Genomic DNA, 18,324 nt, shown 5'->3' with positions numbered 1-18,324 from the left:
AGACTCCATCTCAAAGAAAAAAAAAAAGTGTTTTAAATGTGAATCAAATTCCTATAGAAGCTGATTCATTACTGTTTTTATTTTAGCAGTAATTCATGATAATGACCTGTATTCATAATGATTGTTTTAGTGGAATTAAACTTGAACCAGTCAAGCTAACATAATTAATTATATTCTGCTCCAGTTACAATGAATAATTAATTGATTTCAACTGCTAGGGTGAACTCTTGAAGCTATCAGTCATCAGCAATCTTAGCAAGCAGGCCATTGGGTCCCTGTTTGCTCTCTCTCTCTCTCTCACTGTTGTAGGGCTTAGCTAACTACTTAAGTAAAATATTTGTTTTCTGTTAAACATGTCAAGGAGTATGGTCAGCTTATCCACATTAAGCCTGTGTGTCCCACGTTGGAGTAAATGTTAAGTAGCTCACTACAGTAAACTAGATTCTTCTGCCCTCTCTTGTTTAAATGATCATGTTCCCTGGAGGTGGAAATAGATCTTTAAAAAGATATTCTGTAGTTGTTTGTTCTCAGTGTAAAAAAATGAGAATAATTTGATAAGAGTATAGGTTGTCTTATATAAAAAGTGGTTCCATTTGCATGAATTTTAGAAAAATCATTTTGGAAAAATGAAGGCTATGTGGTTATACTGAACACATTAAGCAATTTTATTCTTTATTTTAAATGAATATTTTATTATCGTTTTCTTCCCTTGCCCTTTGGGTATGGGCGTTAGCCTTTGTGTTTCTAAATACAACAGGCCGGTTTTTATAAATTAAGGTGTCGATATATTCTTCATTATTTAGTTTTGTGATTGTGGTTAGTTTTCATTTTTCTTAAGTATCTGCTAGTAGCATCTGTAATTAAGTGAACTGACCTGTTAACCATTTTCCTCTTTCTCCTCCTTTCCTCCTCCTTGAAACATATCAGAGCATGTTTGAAATTCTTTGGCTTTTATGGTATGCATTTGCTGATATGCATTGACCAGTTACCTTACTCATAGATACTTCTTAGGCACTTGATTGTGCCAGGGCCTTGGCTAGATGATAAGAATACAGTAGTGAACTTAACAGTTTCCCTGCCCTGGTGAAGCATATGGTCTTGTAGGTGAGACAGATATCAGATAATCATGTGAATAAATGTAGAATTTCAGCTGTGATCCATGCTGAGGAGGAGGTTTTTGGTGATCCAAGAGCTGATCATGCACAGATAGGACTGAGAAAGGAGGGTGGGACATCAGGAAGTTCAGAGAATTCCTTATGAAAGTGATGCTTGAGTCAAAATCTGATGGATGAAGAGAGTTTAAATAGATTACATAGAATTTTTAATAATGTCGATTGGTTATATACTGGGCACTGATAGCTGATTTTTCTTTGGGGAAAGGTATGTCAGCCTAGTCATTCAGATTCCTTTATTTTTTTTAATGATTTTTCATTTTTTGCTTTGCATTGCATTCATTTGCTGAAGAGCTGGCTTGTACTTTGGCAGATGTCATACTTGGTTATTCTCCTTAGGATATTGGCCCAACAATCTGGGAGTTGTGAAAGGCGCTTCGCTTTTCAGACCTGGGCCTCTGTATCATGACTATCATAAATTTAGGATTAAGACACCTAGCCTCCTACCAGGATGAATGAGGTGTCCATGTGACCTGCTGTGCCCTGGAATTTTATACATCTTTCTCTCATAGCACACACCATATTACAATATAATCCTGCCTCATCTAAGCCAAACTTTTGAGAGAATCATTTACACTCAGTGGCTACTTCAGCTCCCATTCACTTATCAACCTGCTGCAATTTTTCACAGCCCCCAAAGGACTGCAGTCTGTGCCTTCAGGGAGCTGAGGGTCTAGCGGAAGGAAAGAAACCAGCAGTTACAGTACAGAGGGGTTTGTGTTGGAAACTCTACAAACACAGGATGCCCTGGTAGCTCAGAGGAAGTGCATATCGAGCATGGTAGGTAGGTAGGTAGTGGGAAGGGCCAAGATGACTTCCCAGAGAAGAAAAGCTGGACCTGAGTTTTGGAGTTTCGGTAAAAGTTTGCTCTAACTAGTCCAAGCTGCTGTCACAAGCTTTTAGAAATGATGTAACCATGGGGCAGTTGACTGTCGTCATGTTCTTTGCTATTTTCATGACTCTGGATGTGCTTTTCCTATTCCCTGGATTGCCCTTTCCCTCGATTCCTCTGCAGGACTGGGCTTTATTAATCTCCATTTCCTTGAGCTTGGCTATAGTAGGTGTTCAATAAACATTTGTTTTGTTGTGTGCTTTGTAAATAGGCAATGAAGCTGATTTCACAAGATAGGCACAAAAGTTAGTTTCATTACAACACATTACCAACAGCTGTATTTTTAGCTTTTAACATATCTCATTCTAAATCCTGTGGCAGCACAACCTCCTTCCCTCATACCTGGAGAGAAATTTTCTTTCAAAATCTAATATGCACTGTATTTATAGAATATAAAACATACCGACCATGTTTTGCACAAATGGAAAAGGCATAACTTAGCTTTGGGGCATGTAAGTAACAACTCCTGACAGAAGAAGAAATGTATTCAGAAAGCTCAAATTAGAAATAAAATGGGAGGCTCTAGATTTGTGTTTGTGGACGAATGTTTTCTTTAGCTAAATCATTGATGTAATGTTTATTTGGCTATTTCATAGTGAAAGGTGGAAGTTAAACGTTTTGAAGGTATTTTCCTGCAGTAAACTTCCAGATTAACATTTTCTGTTTTTTCACAGAAATCTAGTTTTTTTTTTTTTAATAACAGGTTTTTAGACAAATATTCAGGAAAAAACAGGAGGTATAAATTCCAGGGTCAAATGGAAATGCAGAGTTACATGGGTTTTTATTTTGTTCTATTGATTGATTTTTTAAAAAATGAGGTATTTCTTAGAGCCTCTAGTATGCTAGCACTGATTGTGATCTGTAAAAGCATCTTATAATATGCAGTGCTCCCAAACTAGTAAACTCTAATGCTGTTTTCTCCCCTAAAGAGTCTGAGTTCTGCAGAACACGCTGGGTGTTACTTCTTGGATAGCTGGTACTGTAGTGTGCCCTGCTGGGGACAGGTTCTCCTTACCTAAGGAATTCTCACTGGGCTGGGACTTCCACATCTGTTATGACACTTGGCACTGACAATGGGGTCGCAGAGGTTCTCAGGACAGGCTGGTTAGCCTACTCCCTCACCCTTACAAGCAACTCTGCTCTCTGTGGCACTCATCAGAATTGCTTTGCACAGTGGTCTCCAACTTTTTTTTTTTTTTTTTTTGAAATAGGTTTTCTGTAGACCAGGCTGGAGTGCAGTGGCACCATCATAGCCCACTGGAGCCTACACCCTCTGGGCTCAAGCAAACCTCCCACAGTTGGGATTACAGGCACATGCCACCACGCCCAGCTAAAATTAAAAAAATTTGTAGAAACGGGAGTCTTGCTGTTTTGCCCAGGCTGATCTCAAACTCCTGGCCTCAAGTGATCCTCCCACCTTGGCCTCCCAAAGGGCATGAACCATCGCATCCAGCTTGTCTCCACTTTTTTTGATCTTGTATCTTACACTTAAAAATCTTGAGTACACACTCCTAATATGGAAATATTTATAAATAATATGACTGTGTTACTGCACTATGATGATGTTTTAAAGTATGCCACAATTTTGAGGGATAAGATAAAAATGAATGGAAATCATATTTCTTCCCACATTCCAGTAGGCATTTTGCACTCCCTAGTGTGTACACAATCCACTTTGTAAGCCTCTGGCTTTTGAGATAGAGTCTACTTACAAGCCAACTAGCTGTCACCCTCCCTTCGTTCCTGGGTTAAGTTTGCTTTCCAGTGAAACACTCTGCAACCACTGAAGAATGCAGGCTACCTGCAGGTATTTGCTTCTAAAGAAGTCCAAGAAGTACTAAGTGGAAGAAGCAAGTATTAATATATATGTATGGTCTGATTTCTTGTGTGAAATTTTTTTACATTTGTAAAAATGTATAATTTATTCAGAGAAAATCTCTAGATTGATACATTAAAAGCTGTTAAGTTATTTCTGAGCACTGGGATTAAGGGCCTTGGGAGAGTAAGAAGATTTTTATTTTTTACTTTACTCTTCTGCACTGCTTGAATTTTTAATGAACCCGGATTCTTTTTGTAATAAATAATTTTTAAAATCACTAAATATATTATGATGTCAACTATGTTACAATGCATTGCCAATGTTGATTGTTGAAGTTGGGTGATGGGCATGTTGGGTTTCATTGTATTCTTCTCTACTTTTATGTGTATTTGAATATTTCCATAATAAAAATTTTAAATAAAAAATGCACTGCAAAAGAGTCTATAGAAATACACTACACAGTTAACAGTAGTTATCTTAAGGGTGGGAGGACAGAAGAAGGGTTGAATAGAACTTCAGATACCTTCTGCCTCAAATGTTTTATAATGGGAAAACCACTGATATATACACACACACACACACACACACACTCACTGCAGAGCCACCAATGCAAAGAGTTTCATATGTAGAAGGTAGTAGAAAATACTTACTTGATTTCCTAGATAAATGTTAGTTCCTAGGGAAATCTACAAAATAAATGTGTAAGTCGAGTGTTTAATATGTAAGGCTTGGCTGTTCCATATGAAGATTTTTTTTTTTTTTTTGAGACAAAGTCTCACTCTTTTGTCCAAGCTGGAGTGCAGTGGTGTGATCTCAGCTCACTGCAACCTTCACCTCCTGGGTTCAACCGATTCTCCTGCCTCAGCCTCCCAAGTAGCTGGGACTACAGGCCTGCACCACCATGCCAGGCTAATTTTTGTATTTTTAGTAGAGACGGGGGTTTCACTATCTTGGCCAGGCTGGTCTTGAACTCCTGACCTTGTGATCCGCCTGCCTGGGCCTTCCAAAGTGCTGGGATTACAGGCGTGAGACACTGTGCCCGGCCCCATATTAAGATCTTAAGGCTTGTTTTATAAAAAGGATTCCTGGGCTTGTTGTATCATCAAACAAAGGTGAAACTCCACAGCATAGCCACATGCCTCTGCACAGTCTCAGCGGCAGCAGGGAGGGCACAGCTAGTGGTCTGCCATGAATGATTTGCACTTATAGCTGGTTACCAAGCTCCATAACATGAAAAGACAGTGTCTTAAAGTACAATACCTAATTATAGCTCTCATATGGGGTCCAAGGGAGTTAATATGTAAAGGACATTTTCTGTTGCTGACTGCAATGGTAGGCTGCATTCATGGACACATAGAATCTATAAAGAGGGAAATGATGGTCCATTAGCCGTGTGACCTTGTAAAAGCTAAGCTGTAGGTACCTCATCTGTGAAACAGGGATAATAGTATTAGCCACCTCAGGGGACTATGATGTGGATTAAAGGAGAATGTATGTAAGGCACCTTGCATATGGTGAACACTCGAATGTCAACTATTCTGGTTTTCATGTGAAAAACTGCTTACTGAACTGGAACATTTAGCTTGCGAGCCCGTGTCTCCTGATTTTAAGTATCTTCTCCTCTAACAGACATGTGGTTAGGGTCCTTGGTCTGTGGTTAATCTCATTACCCTTGCCAAGTTTAGGAATGGTCATGTCACCTAATTTTGGCCAGTGAGATAAGAGGGCTGTCTCCTGCATGATGTCTACTGTTCATTCTCTGGATGTTACCATGTCTGAGTGAGCTGCCTGCAGTTGCAGTGGGCAACTTGCTAACAGCCTGAGGATGAAGCCAACATCAAGGATGGTGGAGCAGAGAGAAGGAAAAACACAGCATCTTCATAACATTACCAAGCAGCCCAGTCAGCTCTTCCTGAGGCCCACTCTACCTTGGAACTTCCTTTTGTGTGAGATTTAAAAACAAAACAAAACCAACCAAACAAAAAACCCTCTTTATTTAAGCCAGTTTGAGTTAGCTTCCAAAGGCATCATGATTGATTGAACCTGCACCAGACAGGATTTGAGGTAGGGGTGGTAGCATTTATTCAGTGATGTTTATTAAGCACTTTAGAATGCAAAAATAAAGATATCAAGAAGTTCCGAGACATGAGGAACTGGGGGTTCTGGAATGATAGCAGCTTGAAATTTTTTCTACTTGCAGTTTAACCCATTTGCCTCTCCTGAGAAAAGCAGCTGCTGGGGCTTGCCGGGGGAAGATAAGGCCTGGGATGTGAATGAGGCTTCGGGCCACAGCAGAATCCTGTCAGAGAGCTGGGGCAAGATTGTCTTCCGGCCTGGGAACCATAGCAGAAGCCTAAGGAGGGGATCCGGGGCAAGGTCCTCATGAACGTATGGGTCTCCCTGCTTCTTGAGGAGCTGACCAGATGGGTTGAGTTGCCTTCACTGCTATGAAGGTGTCTGAGAGAGGTGAGGAGACTAGAAAGGGGGCAGAGAGGCTTCCTTCAAGTCCCTTGCCAGAGGACTGGCAACCCACATGCTGCTAAGCTTGAGCCTGGGAGGCTGATACTGCTGTTCCTTCTATCAGGCTGCGAATGCTGTCTCTTAAGGTACCTCAGTATCTGGAACAGAGCCCCAGTGATCAAACAAAGGAAAAGAAGATTCCTAATGGAGTCCAGTAGCCAGGGATAATTACAAGCAGAACCCTCAGTACAGAAATAGCTGCTGACATAGATAACTTGAACCAAAGAATAAGAAAAGGAGATACAAGTGCAGCACAATAAAACTGATTTTCTGGAACCAAAAAAGGATGATTTTGAACCAGAGCTTTCAAGAGATAAATCGAAGGAGAAAGTGGTCACTGTTGATGTCTGAATTAGTGTCAGAGAAAGACATCTGAAAGCACAGAGCAAGATTACAAAGAGATAGTAAAAATCCAGAACGGAGGTGAAGGATGTAACAGAAGACAGATGTGAGCGAAAATATTTAAAAGGTTTCTGAGACAAAGAGAGAGACTGGCCTCTCAGAGTTCCAGGAGCTGGGCGTGGTGGGTCATGCCTATAATCCCAGCATTTGGGGAGGCAAAAATGGGAGGATAGCTTGAGGCCAGGAGTTTGAGACCAGCCTGGATAACAAAGTGAGATCCTGTCTCTGAAAAACAAAAACAACAACATAAAAGAGCCTTCCAGGAAGGAATGATGATCAGAAGACACGCTTCTAGGCATATTATATCTCTGAGCTACAAGAATAGAGAACAACCTTAAAAGTCTCTACAGGGAAGAACAAGTTACTCCTAAAGAAGAAAGAGTCATCCTGGCAATGGACTGCTTACTTACAACACTGGAAGTGACAATATGGAAAACTGCCAACCACAGAGGGAAAAGGACTATACGGAAATCAACCTAGGCAGACCTGCAGCTTGGCTCTCCAGTATCTTCAGTCCACTCTTAAAAAAGTATCCAAGAATATATTACCAGTTCCTTTTGCTTGGTGATAAAATAAACTGTCAAAGTCTCCAGTAGAGTTGGGAAGGATTAGAAGAATATAAAATCTTAGAATAATAGTAAAGGGGATCATCACCCAAGTCAAAATGTATTACCAGCTCCTGGACACTAAAGGCCACAGAAGCTCATCCCTCGGACTGTGAATGTTACTGGGTCCTCCACTCTGTAAAAGTCTATTCTTTTCCTGAGTTGATCACATCACCATCTGCCTTGACGACTCTTCTAAAAACAGTCTGGTGCTAAAAATAATAAGTGAATCTCAGCAAATCTGGGCATCGGAGGTGGGTGGGAAGGAGGGAAATGTTCCAAAGTTCTCATCTGGGTAGTAGCTGTGCAACTGGTAGGGGAAGTGAAAGTATTCTAAAGATTGGAATGGGGAGTGGAAGCAGTGGACAAACAGTATTTGGTGGGAGAAGTATGTGTCTGGTTTTATATAATGGTAAAGAAATATGTATCTGATTATGAGCAACAGGAAAGGGAAACTAGCTGGAAGTAGAATGAAAATCTACAAGAAAAATTGTATCAACAAGATGGAAAGGGGAACTATCAATTTGATCAATCTGCAAAAATAAGTACATAAAAGGAGAAAATAATTAGTAAAGTAAGGCAATAAATAAATAAGGTAGTAAGAGTCCAATCATTTCACTAAATGTAAATGGAATAGATTTTCTTATTAGAAGTCAGAGACACTTAGATTGAGTTAAAAATATAAATAAGCCAGCTATACTTTATCTAGAAGAAAAATATCTAAAATTTTTAAAGAAACAAAGTGTAAAGAAAAGTTGAAAATAAAGAAATGAACAAAGATACCAAGAAAATATAGTGAAAAAGAAAATAGGATTAGCAAAATTAATTGTCAGACAAGGAGGAATTAAAGATTAGGGGCACTAAAGGAGGAATGTTATGTAACAATGTAAGGCGCATTTTGTGAAGCAGAATTAACATTAGTAAACTTATGTGTACCAAACAATGTAAATACAAATATAATTTGATCAAAATAGAGATTTTAAAACACTTTTAAGAATCATATATAATATACAAAAAAAGGCTATAGAAGAATAATACAGTCACACTTAGTTTAATAGATATATGATCTTAAATTTCTCAAGTAAAACATAGAATTTTTTCACATATCCAACAGAATGTTATAAAAATTGACTATGTACTTGATCACAAAGAAAGGCTTAGCAAATACAGAAATGAGAGATTTTTGTAGCCACATTCAATAAAACTAGAAATAAATAATTTAAAAGTGATCAGAATAGCCTATTTATAAATTGAAGAATACTTCCTCAGTAATCTTTGGAGCAAAGAGCAATATAAAGCTAATACTAAAAAACTACAGTGAAAAGAAGGCTTTATATTAAAATCTGTATATTACAGCCTTACATACTATTATCATTAAAGAACAATGACTAAAAATAAAAGTACTAGTTGCTTTTCTATGGAACAAGTTCCATGGAAAGAATAAAATAAAGCAAAAGAAAATATGAAGAAGGAATTAATATAAACAGAACTGGGACTACAGAGAGGCAAGTGAGGTGCCTAGGGCACAAAATTTAAGAAAATAAGGTTGTGCAAGTGCCAGCCCTGGCACCCAGGCACCCCACTCCGTAGGAAGCACCCGATTTCACAGACGCGTTAAGGGAGCGGCTGGCACTTGTACAGTATCACTTCCTTGAATTGTGTGACCTATGTGCCTTGCTTCTCTCACCCTAGTTCTGGCTGACTGTAAAAGTGAAAGCTTCCCTCCTGGGGAGAAAAAAAGAATTTTCTTCTTTTTTTTCTTCCTCTTCTCCCTCCTCTTCCTCCTCCTCCTCCTTTCTTCCTCTTCCCCTTCTTTCTTCCTCCTTCCTTCCTTTTCCTCTTCCTTCTCTCCCTCCTCTTCTTTTTTTTTTAAATTAACAAAACTCATAGTAACCTAGATGTAATTTATACTTACTGTGGTCTTTGAATTTTACTACTTTTATCCCAGCCTAGAAGATAGTGGAGCCAAAAGAGGTCTTACAAAAACAACTTACTGTTACCCACTAAATGTTTGTTTTTAGAAACTCATTTTTTAAAAAGTGCATTAGATCTCTTACCTTGTTTTATATTCCTAAATCAATTAGCCTATTTTATGGGCCCACACATGTCATTGTATGTCATTAATGAAAAACATAAATAGTAATAAGACTATCTGTACATCTTATTTCATTTAGAATGTCAGGGTTGGCCGGGTGCAGTGGCTCATGCCTGTAATCCTAGCACTTTGGGAGGCCGAAGTAGGTGGATCATCTGAGGTCGGGAGTTTGAGACCAGCCTGACCAACATGGAGAAACTCCATCTCTACTAAAAATACATAATGAGCCGGGTGTGGTGGCACATGCCTGTAATCCCAGCTACTCTGGAGGCTGAGGCAGGAGAATCACTTGAACCCGGGAGGCAGAGGTTTCAGTGAGCCGAGATTGAGCCATTGCACTCCAGCCTGGGCAACAAGAGCGAAACTCTGTCTCAAAAAAAAAAAAAAAGAAAAAAGAAAAAAAAAAGAAAATACAAAAATTAGCCAGGCATGGTGGTGCGCACTTGCAGTCCCGGCTACTGGGGAGGCTGAGGCAGGAGAACTGCTTGAACCTAGGAGGCAGAGGTTGCAGTGAGCCGAGATCACGCCATTGAAATCCAGCCTGGGTGACAGAGCTAGACTCCAAGAAAAAAGAAAATGAATGTCAGGGTATAAGGTAGAAAACAGACAAACGTGGGCTATTTTGTGATCATCACCCAGTCAGGGAATGAACCTACCAATTACCCAAGAATTGAACAAACTTAAAGTTATTCTAAATGTGCTTTCTAAACGGATACCATTTAAGTATGCTCTTAAGGAGAATATTACTAGAAATTAGGAGGAATATTATCATTGTCCAACATAGTTTCTCTTGACAGTTAACTATTTAGCTTTTCAGTTTTTTCCCTTTTGTGGATTATATCTAGATTTAATGTTGGATAGAACACTATGTAGCATTTCTGTAGTTTATCTTGTTTTCTGTGATAAATGTGTCCATTGATTCAACTACCCTAGGAAGAATTATTAGAATTTCAGAGTTTACTTTAGGATTTTTTGTCTGTGCTTTAAGGTTATGTCTTCATTTACTCGTTATTATGCTCTTATATAACTTTGTGCCTCTCTTGCTTGAAGATATTTCACAAAAATAATTTTAATAAATGTTATATGCAAATGGCAAGTACAAGCTGAAAATCTAAGAATATTACATGCAAAAGCACAAGGACCAGATGGTTTCACAGCTGAGTTTTAAAAAGATTTTTTAAAAAAAGATCATCACAATATTATCTAAACTATTCAAGGCCATAGATAAAAGCTGTAGAATATCAAAAGCATGAAATGATAGACCCCCTAAAAAAGGCGTGGATCAATTTCATGTATGAGGCCGGGCGAGGCGGCTCACGCCTGTAATCAGCACTTTGTGGGGCGGATCACTTGAGGCCAGGAGTTTGAGACCAGCATGGCCAACACGGCAAAACCCCATCTCTACTAAAAATACAAAAATTAGCTGGGCCTTGTGGCTGGTGCCTGTAATCCCAGCTACTCAAGAGGTTGAGGCACAAGATTCGCTTGAACCCAGGAGGTGGAGGTTGCAATGAGCTAAGATTGTGCCACCACACTGCAGCCTGGGTGACAGAGCAGGACTCTCCAAAAACAAAAACAAAAACAAAAACAAAAATTTCACTTATGAAAATAAAGGCAAAATTCTAAATAAAATCAAGGAAAGTCCAGCAAAGTTATGAAAAAAAAAAAAATACATGGTAAGCAAGGAAGGTTTACTCCACGAATGCAAACATGGGCCAGGCACGGTGGCTCACACCTATAATCCGAGCACTTTGGGAGGCCAAGGTGGGAGGATCACGAGGTCAAGAGATCGAGACCATCCTGGCCAACATGGTGAAACCCTGTCTCTACTAAAAATACAAAAATTAGCCGGGCGTGGTGGTGGGTGCCTGTAGTCCCAGCTACTTGGGTGGCTGAGGTAGGAGAATCACTTGAACCTGGGAGGCAGAGGTTTCAGTGAACAGATATCGTGCCACTGCACTCCAGCCTGGGCAACAGAGCAAGACTTTGTCTCAAAAAAAAAAAAAAAAAATGCATTGTGGCTCAATATCAGGAAGTCTATCAACATATTGTAATCTATGAATAAAGAAGGAAGAGGCCCAGCATAGTGGCTCATGGCTGTAATCCCAGCACTTTGGGAGGCCAAGGCAGGTGGATCACTTGAGGTCAACTTGGGTTGCCAGTAAGGTGAAAAAAAATGAAATAAACAATATAAACTGTGGTTGTTGGTGACGAAGTGGTTGTACAATGTAAAATTCTAGTATAAAAAAGAACAAATAGAATTAATATCATTAATTTGATAAGGTGGACAAATATAGAATAAACAACCAAAAGCTGTTCTTTATACTAGTAATAAGCCCTATGAGATAGAAATGGAATGGAATGAAGGGTTCCATCACACTCATGACAAAAAATTAAAATACTTAGGAAAAAAAAACATGAACTTTTATTGAAGGATATGAAACAAGACCCAAACAAATGAAAAACATACAATGTCCCTCTGGATGACATAATAAAAACGTTGGTTCTTTTTTTACCAATTTCTTTTTTTTTTTTTTTGAGACAGAGTCTCGCTCTGTCGCCCAGGCTGGAGTGCAGGGGTGCAATCTCGGCTCAGTGCAAGCTCTACCTTCCGGGTTTACGTCATTCTCCTGCCTCAGCCTCCCGAGTAGCTGGAACTACAGGCGCCCGCCACCACACCTGGCTAATTTTTTGTATTTTTAGTAGAGATGGGGTTTCACCATGTTGGCCAGGATGGTCTCGATCTCCTGACCTCGTGATCCACCCGCCTCGGCCTCCCAAAGTGCTGGCATTACAAGTGTGAGCCACCGCACCTGGCATTTGTACTAATTTCTATATTTCATGTGCCTCCCAATTAGAATATTTGATTTTTGGGAAATAGAGATTTTTGGGAAATTACTGTAAAGTCTGTATGAAAGACTAGATGCTTGCAATCAATTAAGTGTGATTAGAATAGAAATAATGAGAAATAGAAATAAAGAGATCAATGTGGCAAAACAGAGAATTAAGAAATAGTTCACATGTACTTTAAATTTATGATACAAGTGGGATCTCAATTCAGCATGAAAAAGTTTAATTAAATAACGTTGGCTCCACTTGTATCCATATAGAAGAAAATTAAGTTGTCATTCTATCTCACACTATATACAAAAATAAATTTCAGATGGATTAAGGCTTTTAAGGGACAAAACCAAAAATCTCAGAAGAAAATATTTATTTTCAACAATTTGCATTTCAGTGGTGACTTTAAGTCAGAAATTCCGTAAAATAGAAATGTTAGATTTTTTTTGACCTAAAAGAAATCAAACTACTGTACAGCAAAGGATACTATAACTAAAATCAAGGCTGGGTGGGGCGGCTCATGCCTGTAATCCCAGCACTTTGGGTGGCCAAGGTGGGAGGATCACTTAAGGCCAGGAATTTGAGACCAGCCTGGGCAACATGTTGAAACCCCGTCTTCAGCAAAAATACAAAAATTAGCCAGAGGTGGTGGCGCATGCCTGTAATCCCAGCTGCTCGGGAGGCTGAGGCAGGAGAATAACCTTGAATCCGCGAGGTAGGTTGCAGTGAGCTGAGATCATGCCACTGCACTCCAGCCTGGGAGATGGAGCAAGAGTCTATTTCAATAAAATAATAAAATAAAATAAAATAAAATAAAATAACCTGTAGCTAAAATCAATAGAGAAATTAACTTAGAAAATTATTTGCAAAGAAGCTGAACAATAAAAGGTTACTATATGTCATAAAATATGTAGTTCTTACAAACTGGCAAGAAACAGAAGCGTTCTAAAAGAAAATGGGATTTGAACAATTAATTCACAGTAAAGCAAATTCAATAAACATATGCAAAGATTCTCAAACTCAGCAGTAGGCAGGGAAATGTAAAGTCACAATGAAGTCACCACTTGCACCCATCAGACTAGCAAAAACTAAAATGAGCAATAAATATTTCTGCCTTGGAAAGAAGTAGGGAGTGGGAAATAGGTGTTCATGCACTGCTGCTGGAGCTGCAAATTGTGATAATGTTTTAGGAAAGCAATGTGGCAACATCTATTCAATTTAAAAATATATATCATTTGACTTAAAAAATTCTACTACTATCCCAGCACTTTGGGAGGCCGAGGTGGGCGGATCACCTGAGGTCAGGAGTTCGAGACCAGCCTGACTAACATGGTGAAACCCCGTCTCTACTAAAAATATAAAAATACAAAAAAAATTAGCCGGGTACGGTGGCGGTGCCTGTAGTCCCAGCTACTCGGGAGGCTAAGGCAGGAGAATCGCTTGAACCCGGGAGGTGGAGGTTGCAGTGAGCCGAGATCACGCCACTTCACCTTAGCCTGGGCAAAAGAGCGAGACTCCATCTCAAAAAAAAAAAAAAAAAAAAAAAAAAGGGCCGGGCACGGTGGCGGTGGCTTACGCCTGTAATCCCAGCACTTTGGGAGGCCGAGGTGGGTGGATCACGAGGTTAGGAGATGGAGACCATCCTTGCTAATATGGTGAAACCCCGTCTCTACTAAAAACACAAAAAATTAGCCAAGCATGGTGGCATGCGTCTGTAGTCCCAGCTAATCGGGAGGCTGAGGCAGGAGAATCACTTTAACCTGGGAGGTGGAAGTTGCAGTGAGCCAAGATTGTACCACTGCACTCCAGCCTGGTGACAGAGCGAGACTCTGTCTCAAAAAAAAAAAAAAAAAAAAAAAAAAAAATTATACTACTAGAAATATTTCCCACAAATAGGTATATGAGAATACATGTATAAGGATGTTAAATGCAGCACTTTTCAGAAAGGCAAAAAGCTGGAGAAAAGTGAAGGCACATCAGTATGAGACTGACAATAAATTAAGGTTCTCTCTACAACGGGGAATATTACACAATCATCAAAAGTAGTGAGGCTGGGTACTGTGGCTCACACCTGTAATCCAAGCATTTTGTTTGAGGTCAGGAGTTTGAGGTTGCAGGGAGCTGTGATAGGGCCACTGATCTCCAGTCTGGACAACAGACTGGAGTTCTAAAAAATTAAGAAAAAAATTTAAAAATAATAAGATCTGTACCAATTGACCCAGAAATATTTCAGCTCATATTGTTGAGTAAGGAAATCAATTTGCTGAAAAGAATGTATAATTACACGTTTGTGAAACAGTAACAAGTCCCTTCTCTTTGGGGATGTGTGTATATGGTAGTATATATGACTATAGAAACACTTCAGAATTACACTCCTAGTTATGAACATGGGTCAGGGGAGAGGGCATTGACCCAAGTAACAAGAGTAGGAAAAAGATTGCACTAACCCCTCCAACATTTTATAAATGTCTATTTATAAAAAAACATTGTATAATAGGCATACAGAAATTAGAAAAAAGGGCTGGAAGCAGTGGCTCACGCCTGTAATCCCAGCACTTTGGGAGGCTGAGGTGGGCGCATCACTTGCGGTCAGGAGTTTGAAACCAGCCTGGCCAACATGGTGAAACCCCATCTCTACCAAAAAATACAAAAATTAGCCTGGTGTGGTAGCAGGCGACTTAATCCCAGCTACTTGGGAGGCAGAGGCAGGAGAATCGTTTGAACCCAGGAGGCGGAGGTTGCAGTGAGCCGAGATCGAGCCATTGCACCCAAACCTGGGGGATAAGAGTGAAATTTCTCTCAAAAAAAAAAAAAAAAAGAAATTAGAAAAAAGATCCATATCTTTTAACATGTAAGGATACTAATAAGTCACTAAGACAAAAAAAAAAAAAAAAAGCAAAAACAGAAACAAAAAGCAAGCAAGTTGAGCAAGTTGCAGAGTAATATATATACTATGGTTCCACTTTGGTGAAAACAACAAGCAAACAAAAGCCTTGAGTGTGGATAAATGCTTGTCTATGTTCGAAGGAATAACGTTGCCAGGCTGTTACCAATCTTCACTTCGGGTCGCTGGGGTGGGGAAGAAGGTGGGTGCGGGGAGACGGATGACCAGCTTTCTCTTTATATACCTTTGCATTGTTGCACTGCTATTATACTCTTATAAAATATCTTTAAAATGAGAAACCTAAAATAACCACATAACAAAACCTAAAAATACATTACAACTTCTGCCCTCAAGGGGCTCACAGTCTCCTGCAGACTGTCTTCAGATAGCTGATGTGTTTGATTTGCTCTCTATGGCTTCCAGGGAAGAAAGCGAGGGGAGAAGGTACGGCAAGGTAGGGGAAGCTCTTTCCCTGGCGGTGCTGGGCCACACCTGTGATATTCTCTTGAGAGGAAGATGTTGGACTCCGTCAGTGTTGCCCCAGTTTTCTGAAGAGATGAATTAGCCCGGGTACTTGTTGAAAAGAAAAGTCTTTAGGATCTGTCCTTGACCCGCTGAATTCGAATCTCCAGGGGAGGAGTCTGGGAAGCTTTATTTTTTAGTGCCCAGGTGATTCATATCATTGGGGAAAGTTGGGAAACACTGGTCTACATTCACGCTGCTCAGCGTGGCCTGGGAACCAGCCTCAATGGCATCGCCTGAGAGCTTGTTAGGAATGCCTGCTCTCAGGCTGTGCCCCAGACCTTCGGTGACAGAAATGCCAGTGAACAAGGTGCCTGTGCACAGAATGGGTTGAGAGGGATGTTGTAGATGACCCTCACGGTTATTCTCTATCTTATTTGACAGGAAGATAGCTCCAAGACACTAGAAAATTCTTCTTGTGATAGACGTGTTTGAAAAGTAAAAATGTAATCAAGTAACACAAAGGGATTTTGATGAACTGATTGAGGCAGAAACTGAGCTAACATAAGAGGAGGCCGGCAGGGCCAAGAGATGAGGGAGGGAGGAAGTCAACCGCTACGCCAACCTGGCTTTGTTTCTAAGCTGAATGAAGAAGCAGTGAACTCTATCTTGGACAGGTGTGGTAGCTGAAGCTTCTGATTTAATCAAGAGGAAAAAAATACAGATAAGAAGAGATAACTGTCACTTATTAACTCAGCAAGCATTTACAGGATGCCAACTCTGTACCAGGTGATAGGCTGAGCACTGGGAATAATGCAGTGAACAATGAGAGCCTCTCCCTGACTTCACCAAGCTTCAAGGCCAGTGGGGGAGAAAGGCAGTAAAGAAACCGTTTCGCAGATCAGGCCTACGGCTAGGGTAAAGCTAGTGAAGCACTTGCCTTGGGTGCAAAAATGTAAGGGGGCTCCAAAAACTCAGTTATCAAGAAAATTTTTAATGCAAAAATTTTTCTAATGGAAACGAATGCAAAAATCTATGATACATAAAATATAAACATTTTGCTGTCATGGTGGCTCACATCTAATCCCAGTGACTTGGGAGGCTGAGGCAGGAAGATTGCTTGTGTCCAGGAGGTTGAGGCTGCAGTGAGCTCTGATTTGGCCACTGCACTCCAGCCTAGGTGACACAGCAAGATCAGGCTGGGTGCAGTGGCTCACTCCTGTAATCCCAGCACTTTGGGAAGGTAAGGAGGGTGGATTGCTTGAACCCAGGAGTTCAAGACTAGCCTGGGCAACCCTTGTCTTTATAGAAAATGTAAAAATTATCTGGGCATGGTGGCATGCACCTGTAGTCCTAGCTACTTGGGAGGCTAAGGTGGGAGGATCCCTCGAGCTCAGGAGGTTGAGGCTGCAATGGGCTGTGATCATGTTACTGCACTCCAGTCTGGGTAGCAGAGTGAGACCCATCTAAAAAATAAATATATAAATAAAGACAGGTTCACTATTACTGATTTTTCCTTTTGCCTCAGGCTCCAATGTGGCTCTGCATGGCATGGCCACAAATCATTTCACCAGGAGAATAAAAAAACATTGACTATGGATGGCAGGGTGAGCTGCTTGAAGCTCAGGTAAGATGAGATGATTGTTAAATGATCTCCCAAGCAGTAACACCTAACTTGGAGCTGCAAGCGTGCAACGGAGGAGAGGTGGGAGTGTAAGCAACAGAATGGGCCAAGGAGAGAGCTTTGTGCTTTTGAAGGAACTGAGGTGGCCAGTGTTGTCTAGACCTGTGGTTCTCAAACTTAGTGCATATTAGGATCACCTGGGGAGCTTTCAACAGTCTCAATCTCCCGGCCCTGCCCTAGTCCAATTAAGTAAAAAATCTCTAGGTGTGGGGCTGAGGCAGGGCTAGTTTTTAAAGCTCCTCAGGCATTTCTAAAGTGCACACTAAACCTGGGCAACATAGTGAGACCCCTGTCTCTACAAAACATTTAGGAATTAGACGGATGTGGCAGTGTGCACTTGTAGTCCCAGGTACTTGGGAGGATGAGGTGGGAGAATTGTTTGAGCCCCAGGAGGTCAAGGCTACAATGACTGTGATTGCACCACTGCATTCCAGGCTGGGTGACAGAGTGAGACTTTGTCTCCAATAAATATATAAATAAATAAAAATAAAAAATAAAGTGCAGGCTGAGTGGACATTCCGTGGGTGGAGCTGGACAATGGCCTAGTGAGTGACAGACAGAGAGTAATGGGAGGCAAGACTGGGGAGAAAAGTAGGGGCTTGACTGGGAGCCTTGAAGGCCAGGGTAATTATTTTGGACTTTTTCCAAAAAACGTGGGAGGTCATTGGGAGGGCTTTATGCAGGAAAATGATATAACCATTTTTTTTTTTTTTTTTAAGATCACTCTGGTCGCTGTGAGGGGAAGGGATTGAGAGGGAGGAGGGTGTCTGAGGGATGAGTTGGAAAGTTGTTGCAAACGTCTGGGTAAGCGATAGTTCGGCTTGGGCTGGGTTGATGGCAGTAGAGGTGGGGAGACATAGACACGCTTAAGAAATAAGAGTAGAATTCATGGAATATGGTGATCTTTGGATTGTGAGGGGCCAAAGGGGAGGACACATAATGGATGAC

Source organism: Gorilla gorilla, chromosome 16 (assembly GCF_029281585.2).
Source record: "Gorilla gorilla gorilla isolate KB3781 chromosome 16, NHGRI_mGorGor1-v2.1_pri, whole genome shotgun sequence".
Taxonomy (NCBI): Eukaryota; Metazoa; Chordata; class Mammalia; order Primates; family Hominidae; genus Gorilla; species Gorilla gorilla.
This window is presented reverse-complemented; position numbering follows the sequence as displayed.